The following is a 20629-nucleotide window of genomic DNA, read 5'->3' as shown; positions in this document are numbered from 1 at the left end:
ATCTTTGATAGCAAGTGGGTGAGCCCCACACAAGTTGTCCCCAAGAAATCCGGTCTCACCGTTGTTGAAAATTCAGCGGGTGAGCTCGTGCCACAACGAACCACCACCGGGTGGCGTGTGTGCATTGACTATCGGAAACTCAATTCATCAACTAAGAAGGATCATTTCCCACTCCCATTTATTGATCAAATCCTAAAAAGGTTAGCCGGCCAAAGCTTCTATTATTTTCTTGATGGTTATTCTGGCTATAACCAAGTGGCAATCGCCCCCCAAGATCAAGAGAAAACAACATTCACATGTCCCTTTGGTACTTTTACCTATCGACGCATGCCTTTTGGTCTATGCAATGCACCGGCAACGTTCCAAAGGCGCATGATGTCCATATTCTCCGACATGGTTGAAAAATTCTTGGAAGTTTTCATGAACGATTTTTTCGTATTTGGCTCCTCCTTTGACTTGTGTCTCAAAAATTTATCTCTTGTGCTCCAAAGATGTAAAGAGACGAATCTCATTCTAAGTTGGGAGAAAAGCCACTTCATGGTCCAAGAAGGCATTGTTTTAGGACATGTCATTTCTAAGCGGGGAATAGAGGTAGACAAGGCAAAAGTTGAGTTAATCTCTAATCTTCCTCCTCCGAATTCCGTCCGTCAAATCCGTTCTTTTCTTGGCCATGCCGGATTCTATCGTCGCTTCATCAAAGATTTTAGCAAAATCTCACGGCCCTTGTGTAATCTCTTGACCAAGGATGTTCCGTTCAATTTTGATGACGCTTGCATGGAAGCTTTCATCAAACTTCGCACTCTCCTCTCATCCGCCCCAATCATGAAACCCCCTAATTGGTCTCTTCCCTTTGAGATCATGTGTGATGCATCCGACTATGCATTAGGGGCGGTTTTGGGCCAACGTGTGGATAAACTTCCGCATGTCTTATTATGCTAGCAAAACTCTCTGCGATGCCCAATTGAACTACACCACCACTGAAAAAGAATTGCTAGCCGTGGTGTACGCCTTGGATAAATTTCGCTCTTATCTTCTTGGCTCCAAGGTCATCGTCTTTTCAGATCATGCCGCTCTTAGGCATTTGTTAGCGAAAAAAGAGACAAAACCCCGTTTAATTCGATGGATCCTCTTACTTCAAGGTTTGACATTGACATCCGGGACAAAAAAGGGACCGACAATGTTGTCGCCGATCATCTCTCTCGCTTACTTATTGAGAAATCTTCAGAATTCGCAGCCATCCGTGATTCCTTTCTGGATGAGCAACTTCTTCAAGTTTCACATTCTACTCTTCCATGGTTTGCGGATATTGTCGATTATCTTGCTGTTGGCAAAATTCCAGCTCATTGGTCCAAACAAGAGAGGGACCGGTTTTTCTCCCAAGTCAAGCATTTCTTTTGGGAAGATCCGGAACTATTCAAGTATTGCCCGGACCAAATCATACGGCGATGCATTCCTGAAACCGAGGCCACAAGCATTCTAAATTTTTGCCATACTCTTGCTTGTGGAGGCCATTGTAGTGCCAAAAAGACCGCTAACAAAGTTCTTCAAAGCGGATTCTTTTGGCCTACCTTGTTTCGGGATGCATACAATTTTTGCAAATCGTGTGAACGACGTCAAAAACTTGGATCCATGTCCCGAAGAGACATGATGCCCCTCACTAACATTTTAATTGTTGAAATTTTTGATGTATGGGGGATTGACTTCATGGGACCATTTCCATCTTCTTATGGCTATGGGTACATCCTTGTAGCGGTGGATTATGTGTCTAAATGGGTTGAAGCCGAGGCTACCAAAACCGATGATCATAAAGTCGTGATCCATTTCATTCAGTCTCACATCTTTAGTCATTTTGGTACGCCCCGAGCAATCATTAGTGATGGCGGATCTCATTTCCGAAATCGTTATCTAAAATCTGTCCTTGCTAATTATTCAGTCATTCATAAGGTTGCTACACCTTACCACCCTCAAACGAGTGGTCAAGTAGAGATTTCTAACCGGGAGATTAAGCACATTTTGGAAAAAACGGTTAGACCGGACTGCAAAGATTGGTCAGTAAGGCTAAACGATGCGCTTTGGGCTTACCGGACAAGCTTATAAGACACCCATTGGCATGTCACCATATCGACTTGTCTTTGGCAAAGCATGTCATCTCCCGGTAGAATTAGAGCACCGTGCTTATTGGGCCATAAAAAGGTTCAATTTTGATCTCAAACAAGCCAGCTCTAATCGTGTGTTGCAATTAAATGAACTTGAGGAATTACGTAATGACGCGTATGAAAGCGCAAAAATTTACAAGGCAAAGACTAAAACTTTTCATGACAAACACATCGTCAAGAAGTCTTTTGCCCCGGGACAAAAGGTCTGGCTTTTCAATTCCCGCTTGAAACTCTTTCCCGGTAAACTCCGGTCAAGATGGGATGGTCCATACATTGTCACTACCGTCTTTCCTCATGGCGCAATCGAACTTCATGATCCTGCAAGTGGATCACTCTTCAAGGTAAATGGCCAATGGCTTAAGCCTTGCATTGACAGCACAATCTTAACCCGAAAAGTTGAGGAAGTCCTCTTGACGGATCCAATTTATGAGGATTAGTGCCTGCTCTAGCTTTGTCTAGCTATTGACATTAAATTTAGCAACTCAAGGGAAGCAATTCTTTCAATTTCCAAGCTTCCTTCTCTTTGAAATTGCTCGTGCCTTGCAAATTTTCTGGGAAACGGTGTAGAAATGCCAAAATTTAACTTTCTCTGGAACTATCTTAAGTTGTGTTCCACATTTTTAGACTGGCTTCTTAGACCTTCTTAATTCTTGTTTTCATTCCCGGAAGTTTTTGGCTCTATCAGGCAATTTTCTCGGACTTTCGACATGGCTCTCACATGCATAGCCTCTTATCTTCAATGCATTGTTGGATCATGGTTTCTCAAAATCATCCATGCGTTGGAAAGGTGCTACATTTTGAAAATTTTTCCAAATTGTCCATGCATTAAAAAGAAGTTGAAAAGTTTTCAAAATTTTCCATCCATGCATTACATTAGAATGAATTTGCAAAGTTTTAAAAAATTTTCTCCAGAAATTTCATTCATCCATGCTATGTGTGATGTTGTATAAGTTGGAAATTTTTCCATGCAATTGAAATTCATGCATGCATCATTAAAGAAAAAAATTCCATGAAAAAAAGTTTCCATGAAAAATTTCAATTTTTTTCATCTATGCAACATTTCCACTTTCAAGCCAATGTATCCAGGCAAAATGCAAATCGCATCATGTATACACAGTTTATCCACGCATAGGACTTTTGCATGCATTCACAATGCATAAGAATAAAAAATTCATGCATGCATCCATGATGAAAAATTTTGCATTCATGCATGCATAAAAATGAAATTTTTTTTTGCATACATCCATGTTGGATGAAAGATTCAACTTCCATGATGCTCAAAATTCCAGCTTTGTGTGCTCATTTCGAGCAATCCAAAGTCCCTTTGGAGTGCTTGCAGCTTCCAACCCACTGCCTCATTTTTGAGCACTCTCACTTCCTGTTGGAGTGCTCGATTTTCATGCATTAACCATGCCGAGCCCTCTGCCACGAATTCGAGCACTCGCCTAGCCCATTTCGAGTGCTCGACATTGCTCACACCAAGCACCCAGCTCACTGCTCTCAGTTCGAGCACTCGCCAAGCCTATTTAGAGTGCTCGAACTCTACCTTCTTTCTCTCTAAATAGCCAACCCCACACATCTTGCATGCCATCTCTCAGCAACCCCTCACCTATTCACCATGCAAGCTCACACCAACCAGCCAACCATCCCTCTCAGCCTCTATCTCCACAGCACAACCATAAACCATGCATGTCCATGCATGCCTCCACAACCCTTCCCATGCAACCACCTGCCGAGTGCTCGACCACAACTCCAACAACCAACCTCCTCAACTTCTCCAAACCTCTCTTTATCTCGGCATCCAACCCTCATCCCTCCCCAACCATGCCAAACACCACCCTCACCACCTCCACGCATGCACACCATGCACACCATGCCTCCTGCAACAAACTCCCTCACCAACCTTCTCTCTCTCCACAACCCAGCTATCAAACCAAACAACCCACACCTCCTTCTACACCCCAACCTTACCACCTTTCTTCCTCCTTTCAACCAACACAACCCATCCCCAAGACATGCATGCATGCATGCAAGCTCCATGCATGCATGCAACTTCAGCTTCAAACCCATCCACGAAACCACCACCTTCACCTCACCACACTCTGCCAACCTAGCAACCAACCAGCCACCAACAAACCTCCACCAACTCCCCCAACATCTCACCATCCCAACCTTACCCCCTCATGCACACCATCATCTCTCTCATTTACCAACCAACCCTCACACAAGCCTTCTCCCTCGGCATCTCCACACACCAACACCATGCAGACCTGCATGCATGCATGTAAGCCCCATGCATGCATGCACAACCATCTTCTTCCTTCTTTCACCACACCACCAATCTTCCCTCTCCTCCACAAACCCACCCCTTCCCTCTTCCTCTCTCTCTCACCCCCAGCAACCAAGCATGCAAGCCATGCATGCTCCATCACCCTCACCTTGTACACCACCTCACTCACTGCCAAGACTTCGAGCACTCGAAGTCCCATTTCGAGTGCTCGAAGTATGGAGCACAATGCCCCATCCTCAGCCGAGGCCACTGCCCCAATTTCGAGCACTCGAAGACACCCTTCGAGTGCTCGAACCAAGCTTCCCTCTCTCTTTTAAAACCACACAACCTATTTCTCTCGACCCAAGCTCCTTCCTCTCTTTTAAACCCCAAGCCCACACTCCACTTCCCTTCCCACTCTCGGTCACATTCCAAATCCAAGCCACCCCCACAACCCTCTCAACCAAACCACCTTCACCATCCCCCTCACCTCACAACCAACAACTCAATCTCACAACCCCTCACCTCTCGGCCTCCCTCTTCATCTCTCCCTCTAACCCCTCACCTTTGGCCACCCACCACATACAACCTTCTTTCCCTTCCACCCCACCTTCCCCGTTTTCCCTCTCATTCATGCATGCATTCACTCCACGTGCCTCCATTCTTATTCTTCTTCGCAAGGTATGTGAGCTTCATTTTCTTCTCAATTCCTTGCCTTTATTTCCTTTATACGGAGGATGGGAATGCATTGTGGAGGTTGTGTTGTTTGTGGTTGCTGAGTGCTCTATGCTAGAGCTTGGTTTGATTGTAAAAAATTTTTGGTTTTCTTCATCCCTCCCACTCATCTTCCTATTCTCTCTTTTGTGGTGCACATCAGGTGCTCGCTGAAAGTCCTCAACCAAGTCCACCTCTCTAAATGTCTCGTGCCGGTCCTTCTCGCCCTCCTAGACCCTCTGCGGGTGCCCGTGCTGTCAATCATGAGCGACCACGTGATCCTTGGGATCGCAAACAACTTCACTATGAGCTTTCTTTTCCGCTCACCGATGCCTTTGATATTCTCCCCACAACTTCGTGGGCTGGAGCCGAATTGACTAACCGGCGTCTGCAGCACATTTGCGCGCCCCTTGCCAGGGTTGCCTACCCCCGTGTAGTGCGTCTCTTCTATCAGAATCTCCAATGCCCTGAAGAACCACCCATTTCTCTCACTACATCCATTGATGGCACCACCTATGCTTTCACTATGACTGACATCATTCAGGTTTCTGGTTGCCCCATTGAGTGCCCCGATGACATTGTCAATCGTGAAAATCTCCCTTTATATGAGGAGCCGGATACATTAACTGTGGAGCAGATTGCCGCTGCCATTTGCCCTGTTGACGATCCTACCAGGCCCCGGTCTTTTATCCGCAAAACCAATCTTCCGAAACGCCTCTGGTTCATTGACACTGTTTTTAAGCATAATGTCTGCCCTTTGGTGCATAGCACCGAGCGTAGGGGCCTCCTTTTGCAAGCCTTATATGCCATGGACCAAGGCCAATGGTTCCCTATCCCAAAGCTCATTTGGACCACATTTATGAAGTTTTGGCATGATGCTCATAATGCACGGGTTCCGCGAGTTGAAAATCGGAAATTGCCTTTGCCGTTTTTCATCACTCGGCTCCTTCAGCACAAGGGTTTCGTTGTTCCTCCCCATGAACCAAAAGGCGAAAAGATTAAAATTTTTACCAAGCGCCGGTGGATCAATGTTCTTAGCCATTCTAGTACCCCTCAGCCTGCTGCCCCCCTGTTCATCCAAGCTCCACCTCCTCCTCCTTCTGAGGATGCTTCCACCGTGGCAGCCGCTGCAAGTGTAGAGCCTCCGATCGGCTCTCACCAGGACCAGGCTTTCATCCGGGCTAGCATTGCCGGTATTCATGAGCGGCTGGATCGTTTTGAGAATTCTTTGTCCGCGTACACTCGGACTCTATGTGAGACTTCTTCACGTGCTGAAGAAGATCGTCGTCTTGCTGCTGAAGACCGCCGTGTCGCAGCTGAGGAACGTCGTTTGGCTTCTGCCGAAAGGCGTAAGACTCAATCTCTCCTCCATTCCATCCTCGCCCGTTTACCCTCCGGACCGTAGCTTGTTGCGAGTGTTGCACCTTCTCTTTTTGTTTCATATGTACATATTTCTCTTGAATCTTTTGTTTTCCTTTTGAACTTCCGGAATTTGCTATGTATAGGTTACTCTAGTAGACATGATCTATGTACAGCTCTTTTGTAATCATGTAAAAACTCTTTTTGAAATACAAATTCTCTCTTTTCTGTTAACTTTATGTACATTATTTTTCTATATTTATGCTTGTGCTATTAATGTTTTTTGTGGTTGTTTCTTTTTGTTCTTCGTGATACTCTCCAGGTTGCGCAGTCCAATTCAAGTTTGGGGGTTTTGTCTCCCCATGCCGTTTCCTCCCCCTGGGTATTTTTGTTCCTTTTTATACTCTTTGTCATTTTTGTCTCTAACTTACATCCATGTCCTACATTGAGGACACTGTGTAGTTTAAGTTTGGGGGTGCATCAAAGCATTCTTGGCATAGTTTTGGTATCATATTTTTGAAAAGCAATGATAGTGTAACTTGGAACTTGTCGGAGACAAAGCATATGTTTAATACCTTGTGTATAGAAGCAATTGAGAAATTTTTGAAAATAAAGAAATTTGAAATTGAAGTGATCATGCAAATACAATGTAGTCTGTATAAATGCCTCGATTAGATTCTTGCTGGATTTACACTCTTATAAGCTTCACAATGCACAGACGCACATTGGAAACTTAACTGTGAGGCATGCAACTTGATCAACCTTGACCTTGGCCTAGTTAATCTGATTTAATGAACCTGATAGATGAATATCTTTGGCATGATTTAAGTTGGACTTAAAAAAAAAAAAAAAAAAAAAAAAAAAAAAAATGAGAAAGAAAGAAAAAAAATGACCAGTTGACGTTCGTAGCCTTTCCAACTTGAGCTATTAAGTCCTTTGGAGTGTCTCTACACTTAACACCCTAAAGCCGTCTGGTTTTGGAGTTGTTAGCCTAACGCTTGCTACAAGGGTTGGTTAGAAAGCTTAAAGGACTTAAACATTGCACGGTCATTCAAAAAAATTGTAATAAACATAGTTCGCTAGAGTTCGTAGCCTTTCCAACTTGAGCTATTAAGCCCTTTGGAGTGTCTCTACACTTAACACCCTAAAGCCATCTGGTTTGGGAGTTGTTGGCCTAACGCTTGCTACATAGGTTGGTTAGAAAGCTTAAGGGACTTTAGCATTGCACAACCATTCTATGTTTCGCTAATGAGTTATAATAAATTGTCAACAAGCAATAAAAGTTGTCTTGTAAATAAAATCATGTCTTAGGGACCTCATTTAAAGGGGAATTCAATGATTTGAAAACTTGTGCTTTGGAATTGGAAAAGAAAGTAAAAGCCGCATGTTGAGAATTTAATTCACTTTCACTGAAGTTTGAGTTATTTCCATTTAAGAGATGACAATTGAATTATTTATATGGACTATGATGTTGATGCATGCATGTTGAAATGGTTTTTCCCAATTTTTGTATCAATGCTTTATATATGCAAGGTAGTCTTCCCAATGATCCCGTCTCCAGCCCTTTATCTGTTCCAAGTTGTATTTGAGCTATGTTTATGTTTATCTTTGCCATGGTGAATATTTTTGTAATAACATTCCCATGTTTTCATTCCATTGAGCTTTGCATTTTGGTTTTGCTAAGGGACTAGCAAAATGTAAGTTTGGGGGTGTGATAAGCGCTGAAGACTGTATATTCAAGCGCCCTAAATTACATTAACAAAGTCCATTAATTGATTATTTTATGTAGATTAACTCCATTTGCATGTTTTTATGCATTTTCAGGTTAAAGTGCAAAAAGGAAGCAAAAATGATGCCTTGTGGAATTTTGAGCAAAAAGGGTGCCAATTCTGAATTTCTGGCAGCAGTAGAACCTGAATTTTGTCACCATTTTTGACCTAGGAAACTCAAGAACTGGACTTCCATCATAACATGAAAGATTTAGATCTCTGAATCAGCTTTCCAAATCTTCAAGCAGTTCATCATTCGGAGTTCAGAGCATAGAGTTATGATCTTCTTAACAGAGGTGCGCAGAACTGCCTGGCAGCACTGAAGTACTGCCTTTCTCCCCATTTTCGACCAACCAGACTTGAGAATTGGGTCTTCATCAAAAAATGAAGTTTTTAAAGCACTGAATCAGCTCTCCAAATATTCAAACAGATCATCATTTGGAGTTCGGGGCACAAAGTTATAGCAGTTTTACCAAAGTAGGTTAGTGTTGAGCAAGAAGAACATGTTGCACATTACACTAATTTAGAGTGCTCGAGACCACTTTTTGAGTGCTCGAAAATCAGGCAGATTGGACTCGGAAATGGCTCAATTTCAGCCACTTGCACATTGGTTTCCTCAATGCCATCTTCCTTCTTTATGAAGTGGTTGGAGGTGTTCCTTGGAGGAGAGAGAGGGTTTTGTCGGAGGATAAAAGGCTACCAAAGGCCACACATTTGCTATCCTACATATTCTACAAGATTAGAGGAGAGAGAAGAGAGCAAGGAAGAGGGGGTTCTTGAAGCCAAAGGAAGGGAGCTCAAAAATGGCTTATTCTTCCAAGCTTCATTCTTCCATTTTTGTATCCATGGATAACTAAACCTCCATCTAGGGAGGTGATGAAGCTCTCTCTTGTAAGCATGCTTTAATTTCATCTAATTTGGGGAATGATTCATGTACATGGTAGTTTCATGATTTAGAGCACTTACACTTGTTGTAATGGATTTCAATGCCTATAAATGATCATGTTGAGTTCATTATCTTGTCTTAGATTTTATCCTCTCATGATTATATAACTTGCATCTTCATAGTGAGAATGGAAATGAAATTGTGAAATGGGTTTAAAGGCATGTTGTATGAGAAATTTGTTAATCCATAGCTTAAGACTTCCTTTTGATGGATTAATCTTGTATCTTGACTTCATGTGCTATTACCATAGTGATTGAGGGGTTTGATGGTCCCTAGCTTAGTGAGCATGTTATGGCTACACCCTAATCTAGGTAGTTCTAGCACGTGGCTCTTTGAGGGATTATACTTAAATCTTGATCCTATGATTTTCTTGAGGATAATGTAGCAATCTAGTATTGCTACATATCATTGCCATGTAGTGAAATTGTTTCCCAAGTTAATAGAAATTTAGTATGTTTATAGGATTGGTGGTGAATTCACATCCCTAGACCTCATTTTCTAGACTTCTTCCTCCTAAATTCCTTGCATTTATTTCTTTAAGCACATTTCAATTCTAGTGACTAAGTGACAAACCAACAAAACTCTATATACCCCCTCATCATTCTAAAAGTAATCTAGACTCTTAGGTTGCCATAGACTAGCGCAGTCCCAGTGGTTCGACTTACCCGACCAATAGCCCTATTTTACAATGATTCGTGCTATTGCGAAGGTTGATGTATAGTTGATCAACCGATCACTTTTTCAATTGCAGCCCAAACATATTTAGCTTGAGTCATAAGAAAAGCTGTCATGTTAGGTTTCCAAAAAGCATAGTTATCACCATCAAACAAAGGAGTACGTTGAATAGATCCACCTTCCTTAAGAACACTATCCATATCAAATTTTGAAAACAAAAACAGAGATTTTTTTTATTAAAAAAAAAAAATTCCACAAGGAACAACTCAATGTATAGAGGATGGCTCTGATACCACGTGTTGAGTGTCTGCAGCGGAATGGTTGTGGAATATAATATATGGATAGATAATCTAAAGAGATGGTAAATAGATTCAACTTACTCTTTTATCCAATTTTTACTTATTTTAATTTTACTGAAATAAAACTAAAATCAAACCATAAAGCAAAAATAAAGTGTAAGTAGAGTAAATAGAGTTTGAGAGATGACACCAGGATTTTATCGAGGAAACCCCAATTGGTAGAATAGACCAATTGTAATAGGAAAAACCTTGTTGGACTTCACAGTCCTGAGATAAATGATCCACTACGTTCAAAGCAAAGTATACTGAACTTTGACTTAGTCTCACATCCTATCGTTCTACCAAAAACCAATTGCTGACAATCCCTGGCTTTGAGACTCCCCAGTCCAACAGCTCTCGACCTCAGGCTTACTCTTGATCTCTGTAGAAGAGTTGCAGGTACATTAGACAATACTCCATGAATGCTCTGACCCCTTCAAAGTGTGATCGCTTCACCCCTTTTCTTCTAGATCTGAATTTGATGAAGAATAAATGAATTCTGCTTTTCCAAAATTTCTGAATCTTCAATTATGCTTCAATTCCGATGAGATAGAGAACAACACTCCTAAATCATTCTTGTGTTTATGTGTGTGCTCTCAAAAATAAAATTAGAAAAATCAGATTGATTTTCTGAAAGAATAAAAAATATCTCTCAAAAAGGCTCTCAAAAAGATCTGTATTTTTTATGCAAAAGCCACACAATAAGCCTATGTGTATAACACAGTTTATGTAGAGTTTAGAATGTTCTAGTCAATTTGAAAATATGATAAAATTCGTGCATAAGACTTGAAACACTTCTAAACTAACTAGGAAAGAAATCAGGAACAGGAAACTAAACTTTCCATAGGCTATCAGGACTCTTGAACCTGTTCAAAGAATTTGGAACAGGTTCAAGGATGGCAGAATGTATTTCAAGGCCAATGTTGAAGACTTGAACCTAATCAAAGAATTGGGAACTGGTTCAAAAATGACAGAATGTTTTCTAGGCCAAATTCAAATGGCTTGAACCTATCCCAAGAATCATGAACAGGTTCAAATCTGCCAAACTTGATTCCTAAGGTTCTAGGCACTGTTTTAAAAAGGTTGTAGATCCGGTGTCATGGACCTTTCTTGGATAAGGTTGTTGAGGAATCTATTACCACCATAGTCATGAAACAACCAACCGAGGATGATCTTTCATCTCTTTTTTCAGAGAACCCCCTTGCATCTTGTCTTCTTGAAATGTATGGTAATTGTGGGTTTGATAGTGAAGGGTCGTTGAATGAAGTTAATAATTTAATGGAATCCGTTGCAAGTTTGGATTTTTCACCTTGGAAAGATACAAAAGAACCTCTTCCTCCCCTCTCTAGCACTCCACCGGTTCTATCTCTAGCCTCTCCACCCACTCTTGAGCTCAAAACTCTCCCTCTCGATCTTAAGTATGCCTTTTTAGGTCCAGAAGAGACTTTTCCAGTCATCATCTCTTCAATTCTTGAAAAAGATTAAGAGAATTCTCTTTTGAATGTGCTTAAGGACAATAAGGAATCCATTGGGTGGAGTGTGGTAGATCTAAAAGGAATTGACCCTTCCATTTGTATGCATTGCATTCTTATGGAAGAAGATGCAAAACCTTTTAGAGATGCCCAAAGGAGATTAAATCCAAATATGAAAAAAGTGGTTAAGAAAGAGGTAGTTAAGCTCTTAGATGCCGGTATCATTTATCCAATCTCTGATAGCAAATGGATGAGTCCAACTCAAGTAGTTCCCAAGAAATCGGGAATTACGATGGTTGAAAATGCAAAAGGTGAAGCAATTTCTAAGCGTGCTGATAAGCGCCGAATACTGTATATTCAAGCGCCTTAAATTACATTAACAAAGTCCATTAATTGATTATTTTATGTAGATTATCTCCATTTGCATGTTTTTATACATTTTCAGGTTAAAGTGCAAAAAGGAAGCAAAAATGATGCCTTGTGGAATTTTGAACAAAAAGGGTGCCAATTCTGAAATTCTGGCAGCAGTAGAACCTGACTTTTGTCACCATTTTCGACCTAGGAAACTCAAGAACTGGACTTCTATTATAACATGAAAGATTTAGAGCTCTGAATCAGCTTTCCAAATCTTTAAGCAATTCATCATTCGGAGTTCGGAGCAGAGAGTTATGATCTTCTTACCAGAGGTGCGCAGAACTGCCTGGCAGCACTAAAGTGCTGCCTTTCTCCCCATTTTCGACCAACCAAACTTGAGAATTGCGTCTTCATCAAAACATGAAGTTTTTAAATCTCTGAATTAGCTCTCCAAATCTTCAAACAGATCATCATTCGGAGTTCAGAGCACAAAGTTATAGCCGTTTTACCAAAGTAGGTTAGTGCTGAGCAAGAAGAGCATGTTGCACATTACACTAATTTTGAGTGCTCGAGGCCACCCTTCGAGTGCTCGAAAATTGACCAGAATGCAGCTCGGGACTCCTCATTTTCAGCCACTTGCTTCATTGGTTTTCTCAATTCGAATCTCCCTCTTTTATGAAGTGGTTGGGAATGTTTTTGGAGGAGAGAGAGGACTTTGTTGAAGGATATTAGGCAACCAAAGGCCACACATATGGATCATTCTTTCTTACAAGATTAGAGGATAGAGAAGAGAGCAAGGAAGAGGGTGTTCTTGAGTGCTACAGTAGGAGCTTGAAAATGGAGATGGATCCTTCTTCTTCTTCTTCTTCTTCCATTTTTGTATCAATGGAGAGCTAAACCTCCATCTAGGGAGGTGATGAAGCTCCTCCCTTATAAGCATGTGCTAGTGTAGATTTTATTTTGGAGAGAACAATGTATAGTTTTTGGTTATTTTATGATCTAGAGCATTATATTTGTTGTAATGAACTTTAATGTCTATACATGATTATTTTGAGTTATTCCTTTTGTCTTAGATGATTGCTTCTCTTAATCATAATGCTTACACTTTCATAGTGACAATGGAAGTTAGATCATGAAATGGTTTTATTGATATGAAGTTGGAGAACTTAGATAGTCCATTACTTAGGATCCCCCTTTGATTGTCTATGCTTAATTCCTAATTTTATGTGCTTTCATCATTCCATTAAGGACTTGATAATCTTGGGCTTAGGGAGCATGTGAAGGCTACACCCTAGTTTAGGTGGCTTGAGTATGTGAACCTTTGATGGATTATTCTTGTTGTTGATTTAATGAACTTCTTGAAAATACTATAGCAACCAAGTGTTGCCATGTATCATGACCATCATTTGTGTTGTTTTTCCCCAATTTAATCTTAATCTAGCATGTGTATAGGGTTGGAGTGAATTCATCTCCCTAGTCTTTTCTACTTGTATCTCACTTCTTCAATTTCATTGCAATCTATTGTTTTATGCATTTTAATTTCTTAGTTTAGTGACAAACACACAAACCCTTTATAAACCCCTCATCACTCTAAAATGACTTTAGATACTTAGGTTGCCTTAAGACTAGCGCAGTCCCAGTGGTTCGACTTACCCGTCCAATAGCCCTATTTTACAATGATTTGTGCTATTGCAAAGAGGGTTGATTTATAATTGATTTCGACTGTCGATCAATTTTTGGCGCCATTGCCGGGGACTTGCAAACGGTTTAGCAACCAAAGTTTAGGGTTAAATTTAGTTTGATTGTGCATATTGTGTTTTGTGCATATTTTTCGTGTGGTTTAACCATTTTCGTGTTGTAAGATTCTAGGGACTCGAATCTCGCCGTGGGAACGCTAGCAAAGCGTAAGTCTAAAGGACCCCAGGTAAGTTTCTTGACCTTTTAGTTTCACATTGTAAGATATCGTGCATGTGTTAAGTTTAGAAGTAGTTAATTTATTTGCAAGCCCTTGTTGAGGCTATATTATTGTTTTAATTCTGTGTATAAGCATCGGTCCTTGTCGTGGCCATTTATTTTCTGTCTTGATAATTGAGGAGAAAGGGAACATCGTATGTGGAGTTGTGGATAATGAATTGCTTTGTTGATTATATGCTATGCTGTTGATGTTCGGTCGTAGGTCACTCTCTCTACCCACAATTGATTCGCCCATTGATATCAATTCTCTTGAAAGAACTCTTAGAAGAAACCTTAGGGAATCTACTCTTATAAGGGATCTTGAAACTGAATTTAATGCAATGGGAGATAACGTAGGAAATCCGGGGAATGAAAGGGCTGAAATTCCTAATGTAGAACCAATGACTCTTAGAGATCATTTCATCCCTACCACCTATGCTTCTCCTTCTTGCATAGTAATGCCAAACATCGATGCAGCTCAATATGAGATCAAATCAAGCACCATCAAAATGCTTCCATCATTTCATGGCTTTGATAATGAAGATCCATATAAGCATCTTGATGAGTTCCTTGAAATCTGTTCGACCATCCGGTTGAGAGGTTTTCCGGACAATGCACTCCATCTCCATCTTTTCCCATTCTCCCTAAAGGATAGGGCAAAATATTGGTTGAACTCCCTCGCTCCCAACTCTATTACTTCTTGGGCTCAATTGCAACAAGAATTTCTTAAGAAGTATTATCCAGTGAGTAAAACCAACCAAATGAGGCGTTCCATTCTAAGCTTTTCTCAAGTTGATGGAGAACAACTCCACGAGACTTGGGAAAGGTTACATGATCTTCTTCGGAAGTGTCCTCATCATTTGATCCCAAAATGGCAATTAGTGCAAGCTTTCTATGCCGGCTTGACCGAAACCCATAGATTCATGGTTGATTCTTCTTGTGGTGGGATGTTCATGTCCAAGAATGCGAATGAGGCTTGGATCTTACTTGAGAATTTAAGCGAAAATTCACTTCAACATAATTCTCGTAGGGCTCCGACCTCAACCATTGCAAAGAACACCAACCCTTGTCAACCAAAATCAATAAGGGAGGAATCATCTCAAGTGGATACCATTGCTCATAAATTCTACCAATTGATGGCACCACATCTTCCTCCTTCATTGTCTCAAAATTCGGCAAGTTCAGTTTGTGCTTCATGTACTAGTCCATTCCATCTCTCGGAAGATTGCCCACACTGGAGCAATTTCCCAATCCCAACCAAAAGCAAGCTAATGCCATGTTCTCACGGCCCGGGAACAATCCATATTCCAACACCTACAATCCGGGTTGGTGAGATCATCCGAATTTCTAGTGGCGGCAACAAGCCCCACAAAATTCCCAATTCCAAAACCAAGGGTAGCAAAATCATCCCTCTTCTCAATATCAGGGTAGACCATTTCAAGCCTCTTCAAGCTACCGTCCTCCTTACAATCCAAATGTTTCCAATCAACCTCCTGTGTGTCCAACTGACGAGATAGTAGCTGCAAACAAGCAAATGATGGAATCATTGAACAAGCAAATCATGGATTCCAATAAGCAACTCTTGACATCTTTGCAGCCTACTCTCCAAATGGTTCACTCTCATACTCAATCCATAGCTAATCTCGAAAATCAAGTGGGCCAAATAGCTAACTCGGTGAATCAATTGCTTCAAAAGGACAAGGGCAAGCTTCCCTCTCAACCTTTTGAAAATCTTAGAGGAATGCATGTGATTGATGAAACCCCTCCTCCGAGTGGGCCGACTCATGAACAAGTTCAAGCTATCACCACCCTTCGGAGTGGTAGAATGGTTGACAACAAGGTCGGTGGAGACAAAAGTGAGGAAGTTTCTCCTTTGAAAAATCCAAATCCAAGCTCTTCTAATCCAATTCCAAGCTCTTCCAATCCACATTCTTGTCCAAATACCATTCACGGAAATCCCACACATGTCGCCCCAAATGTGGAAACTACTTATGAGCCAAAAGCTCCGTTTCCTTAACGTCTTCAAGAGTCGACACATTTTGGGAACAAGAATTGTAAAATTCAAGACATGTGGGAAGTTTTCAAGCAAGTCAAGATTAACTTGCCCCTCTTGGATGCTATCAAGCAAATCCCTCCCTATGCAAAATTTCTCAAAGATTTGTGCACTCAAAAGCGCACTTCTAAAAATCATTTGCCAAAAAAGGTGAGGTTGACTGAAAATGTTAGTGCTATCATTCAGCACAGCACTCCTCCGAAGTATAAGGATCCGGGTGCCCCCACAATCTCTTGCGTCATTGGTGACAGAAAAATCGAGAGGGCCCTCCTTGACTTAGGAGCTAGTGTGAATTTAATTCCATATTCAGTCTACCTATAACTTGGATTGGGAGATCTTAAGCCGACTTCCGTGGTTTTGCAACTTACTGATAGATCGGTCAAGCATCCACGAGGCATTCTTGAGGATGTTATCATCAAAGTGGACAAATTCTACTTCCCGGTAGATTTTGTGGTTCTTGATACGAAATCGGTCCATGATCCAAAAAAGCACATTCCCGTGATCCTTGGTAGGCCATTTTTAGCCACGGCTAATGCATCAATTAATTGCCGAACCGGGGTGATGGACATTGCTTTTGGAAACATGCAAGTCAAACTCCACATCTTTCATGCAACTCAACATCCCTCTAACAAGGATGATTGTTTTCTTGTGGATGTCATTGATGAAGTTGTCGAAGAATCTCTCCCCTTCATTCTAAGCAAAGATCCTCTTGAAACTTGCATATCCCATTTTGACTTCTCAAACTTTGATGTTGATCAAGCCATTCAAGAAGTCAATTCCTTGCTTGATATTAATGCTATCATGGATGTACCTCCTTGGAAAATTCCAAAAGAACCACTTCCCCAACTTTCCACTACTCCTCCGGTCCCATCATTGCTATCTCCACCACAACTTGAGCTTAAACCGCTCTCGGCCCATCTCAAGTATGTGTTCCTTGGTCCAAAGCAAACCCTTCTGGTCATCATTGCCTCGGACCTTCAAAAAGACCAAGAGACTAACCTTTTAGCGGTGCTCCAAGAGCATAAAGAAGCTATTGGTTGGACAGTGGCAGATTTGAAAGGAATTGACCCCTCTATTTGTATGCACCGCATTCATATGGAGGATGACGCAAAGCCTACTAGAGAGGTCCAGCGCCGGTTAAATCCAAATATGAAGGAAGTGGTCCTGAAAGAGGTGATCAAATTGCTAGATGCGGGAATCATCTACCCTATCTCTGATAGCAAGTGGGTGAGCCCCACACAAGTTGTCCCCAAGAAATCCGGTCTCACCGTTGTTGAAAATTCAGCGGGTGAGCTCGTGCCACAACGAACCACCACCGGGTGGCGTGTGTGCATTGACTACCGGAAACTCAATTCATCAACTAGGAAGGATCATTTCCCGCTCCCATTTATTGATCAAATCCTAGAAAGGTTAGCCGGCCAAAGCTTCTATTGTTTTCTTGATGGTTATTCTGGCTATAACCAAGTGGCAATTGCCCCCCAAGATCAAGAGAAAACAACATTCACATGTCGCTTTGGTACTTTTGCCTATCGACGCATGCCTTTTAGTCTATGCAATGCGCCGGCAACTTTCCAAAGGTGTATGATGTCTATATTCTCGGATATGGTTGAAAAGTTCTTGGAAGTTTTCATGGACAATTTTTCCGTATTTGGCTCCTCCTTTGACTCGTGTCTCAAAAATTTGTCTCTGGTGCTCCAAAGATGCAAAGAGACGAATCTTATTCTAAGTTAGGAGAAAAGCCATTTCATGGTCTAAGAAGGCATTGTTTTAGGACATGTCATTTCTAAATGGGGAATCAAGGTAGACAAGGCAAAAGTTGAGTTGATCTCTAATCTTCCTCCTCCGAATTTCGTCCGTCAAATCCGTTCTTTTCTTGGCCATGCCGGATTCTATCATCGCTTCATCAAAGATTTTGCAAAATCTCACGGCCCTTATGTAATCTCTTAGCCAAGGATGTTCCGTTCAATTTTGATGACGCTTGTATGGAAGCTTTTATTAAACTTCGCACTCTTCTCTCATCCGCCCCAATCATGAAACCGCCTAATTGGTCTTTTCCCTTTGAGATCATGTGTGATGCATCCGACTATGCATTAGGGGCGGTTTTGGGCCAACGTGTGGATAAACTTCCGCATGTCATTTATTATGCCAGCAAGACTCTCTGCGATGCCTAATTGAACTACACCACCACTGAAAAAGAATTGCTAGTTGTGGTGTACGCCTTGGATAAATTTCGCTCTTATCTTCTTGGTTCCAAGGTCATCGTCTTTTCGGATCATGCCGCTCTTAGGCATTTGTTAGCGAAAAAAGAGACAAAACCCCGTTTAATTTGATGGATCCTCTTACTTCAAGAGTTTGACATTGACATCCGGGACAAAAAAGGGACCGACAATGTTGTCGCCGATTATCTCTCTCGCTTGCTTATTGAAAAATCTTCCGAATTCGCAGCCATCCGTGATTCTTTTCCGAATAAGCAACTTCTTCAAGTTTCACATTCCAATCTTCCATGGTTTGCGGATATTGTCAACTATCTTGCGATTGGCAAAATTCCAACTCATTGGTCCAAACAAAAGAAGGACCGGTTTTTCTCCCAAGTCAAGCATTTCTTTTGGGAAGATCCGGAACTATTCAAGTATTGCCCGGACCAAATCCTCCGGCGATGCATTCCTGAAACCGAGGCCACAAGCATTCTAAATTTTTGCCATACTCTTGCTTGTGGAGGCCATTTCAGTGCCAAAAAGACCTTTAACAAAGTCTTTCAAAGCGGATTCTTTTGGCCTACCTTGTTTCGGGATGCATACAATTTTTGCAAATCGTGTGAACGATGTCAAAAACTTGGATCCATGTCCCGAAGAGACATGATTCCCCTCACTAACATTTTAATTGTTGAAATTTTTGTTGTGTGGGGGATTGACTTTATGGGACCATTTCCATCTTCTTATGGCTATGAGTACATCCTTGTAGCGGTGGATTATGTGTCTAAATGGGTTGAAGCCGAGGCTACCAAAACCGATGATCATAAAGTCGTGATCCATTTCATTCAGTCTCACATCTTTAGTCATTTTGGTACGCCCCGAGCAATCATTAGTGTTGGCGGATCTCATTTCTGAAATAGTTATCTCAAATCCGTCCTTGCTAAGTATTCAGTCATTCATAAGGTTGCTACACCTTACCACCCTCAAACGAGTGGTCAAGTAGAGATTTCTAACCAGGAGATTAAGCACATTTTGGAAAAAACGGTTAGACCGGACCGCAAAGATTGGTCATTAAGGCTAAACGATGCGCTTTGGGCTTACCGGACAGCTTATAAGACACCCATTGGCATGTCACCATATCAACTTGTCTTTGGCAAAGCATGTCATCTCCCGGTAGAATTAGAGCACCGTGCTTATTGGGCCATAAAAAGGTTCAATTTTGATCTCAAACAAGCCGGCTCTAATCGTGCGTTGCAATTAAATGAACTTGAGGAATTGCGTAATGACGCGTACGAAAGTGCAAAAATCTACAAGGCAAAGACTAAAGCTTTTTATGACAAACACATCGTCAAGAAGTCTTTTGCCCCGGGACAAAAGGTTTGGCTTTTCAATTCCCATTTGAAAATCTTTCCCGGTAAACTCCGGTCAAGATGGGATGGTCCATACATTGTCACTACCGTCTTTCCTCACGGAGCAATCTAACTTCATGATCCTGCAAGTGGATCACTATTCAAGGTTAATGGCCAATGGCTTAAGCCTTGCATTGATGGCACAATCCCAGCCCGCAAAGTTGAGAAAGTCCTCTTGACGGACCCAATTTATGAGGATTAGTGCCAACTCTAACTTCGTCTAGCTATCGACATTAAATTTAGCAAAGCAAGGGAAGAAATTCTTTCGATGTTCAAGCTTCCCTCTCCCAATAAAATTGCCTGAGCCTTGAGTTTTCTGGAAATTCGCTAAGGAAAGCCAAAAATTTGACCTCCTCCAGAAGTGTCTCTAATTGCGTTCCAAACTTCACATTAGGCTTTCCTAGACCTTCTGAAACTTTTTCTTTCACTCCTGGAAATTTTCAGCTCTATCCGGCAATTTCATTGGCTTTGGAATGCTACTCATGTGCATAAACTCTCATTTTTATTGCATTCTTAAAAAAAAATTTCTCAAAAATTTTCAATGAATCGTGTGAGGTTGCAAAAGCTTGAAGTGATGTGGAATGGTTTGAAAATTTTCCCAAATTGTTGCAAAGTTTGAAAATTTTACATGCATTGGAGTGATTGTTGCACAGTTCTTGCAACAAGTTGAAAATTTCTCAAAATTTCCCATGCATTGGAATGGAATGAATTTGAAAATTTTTTAAAAAATTTCCATGCATTGGAGATGTTGAGAAGAAGGAAGAAGCTCCATCCATGCATTGGATTGAGGTTGACAAGTTTTTTAAAAAAAAAATTCCATGCATTAGAGAAAAGTTGCCAAGTTTAAAAATTTTCTACATTCATCCAAGCATTGGCGCACAATTGCAAAGTTTGAAGAATTTTCAAAAATTAATCCATGCATTGGATTGACATTACAAGTTTTAAAAATTTTCCATGAATTGTGTGATGT

General features: G+C 41.2%; 1 pseudogene; it reads left to right on the top strand.

Annotated features, from left to right (window-relative positions):
* Positions 1 to 20629, top strand: part of LOC132314411 (uncharacterized) — a 48029-nt pseudogene that overhangs the window by 696 nt on the left and 26704 nt on the right.

Source organism: Cornus florida, unplaced genomic scaffold (genome assembly GCF_030987335.1).
Source record: "Cornus florida cultivar Cherokee Brave unplaced genomic scaffold, ASM3098733v1 CherokeeBrave_3.0.0_Hap2_Chr06, whole genome shotgun sequence".
In the NCBI taxonomy this organism is placed as follows: Eukaryota; Viridiplantae; Streptophyta; class Magnoliopsida; order Cornales; family Cornaceae; genus Cornus; species Cornus florida.
The sequence above is the reverse complement of the archived record's forward strand: the minus strand, read 5'-3'. Positions and strand labels throughout refer to the sequence as shown.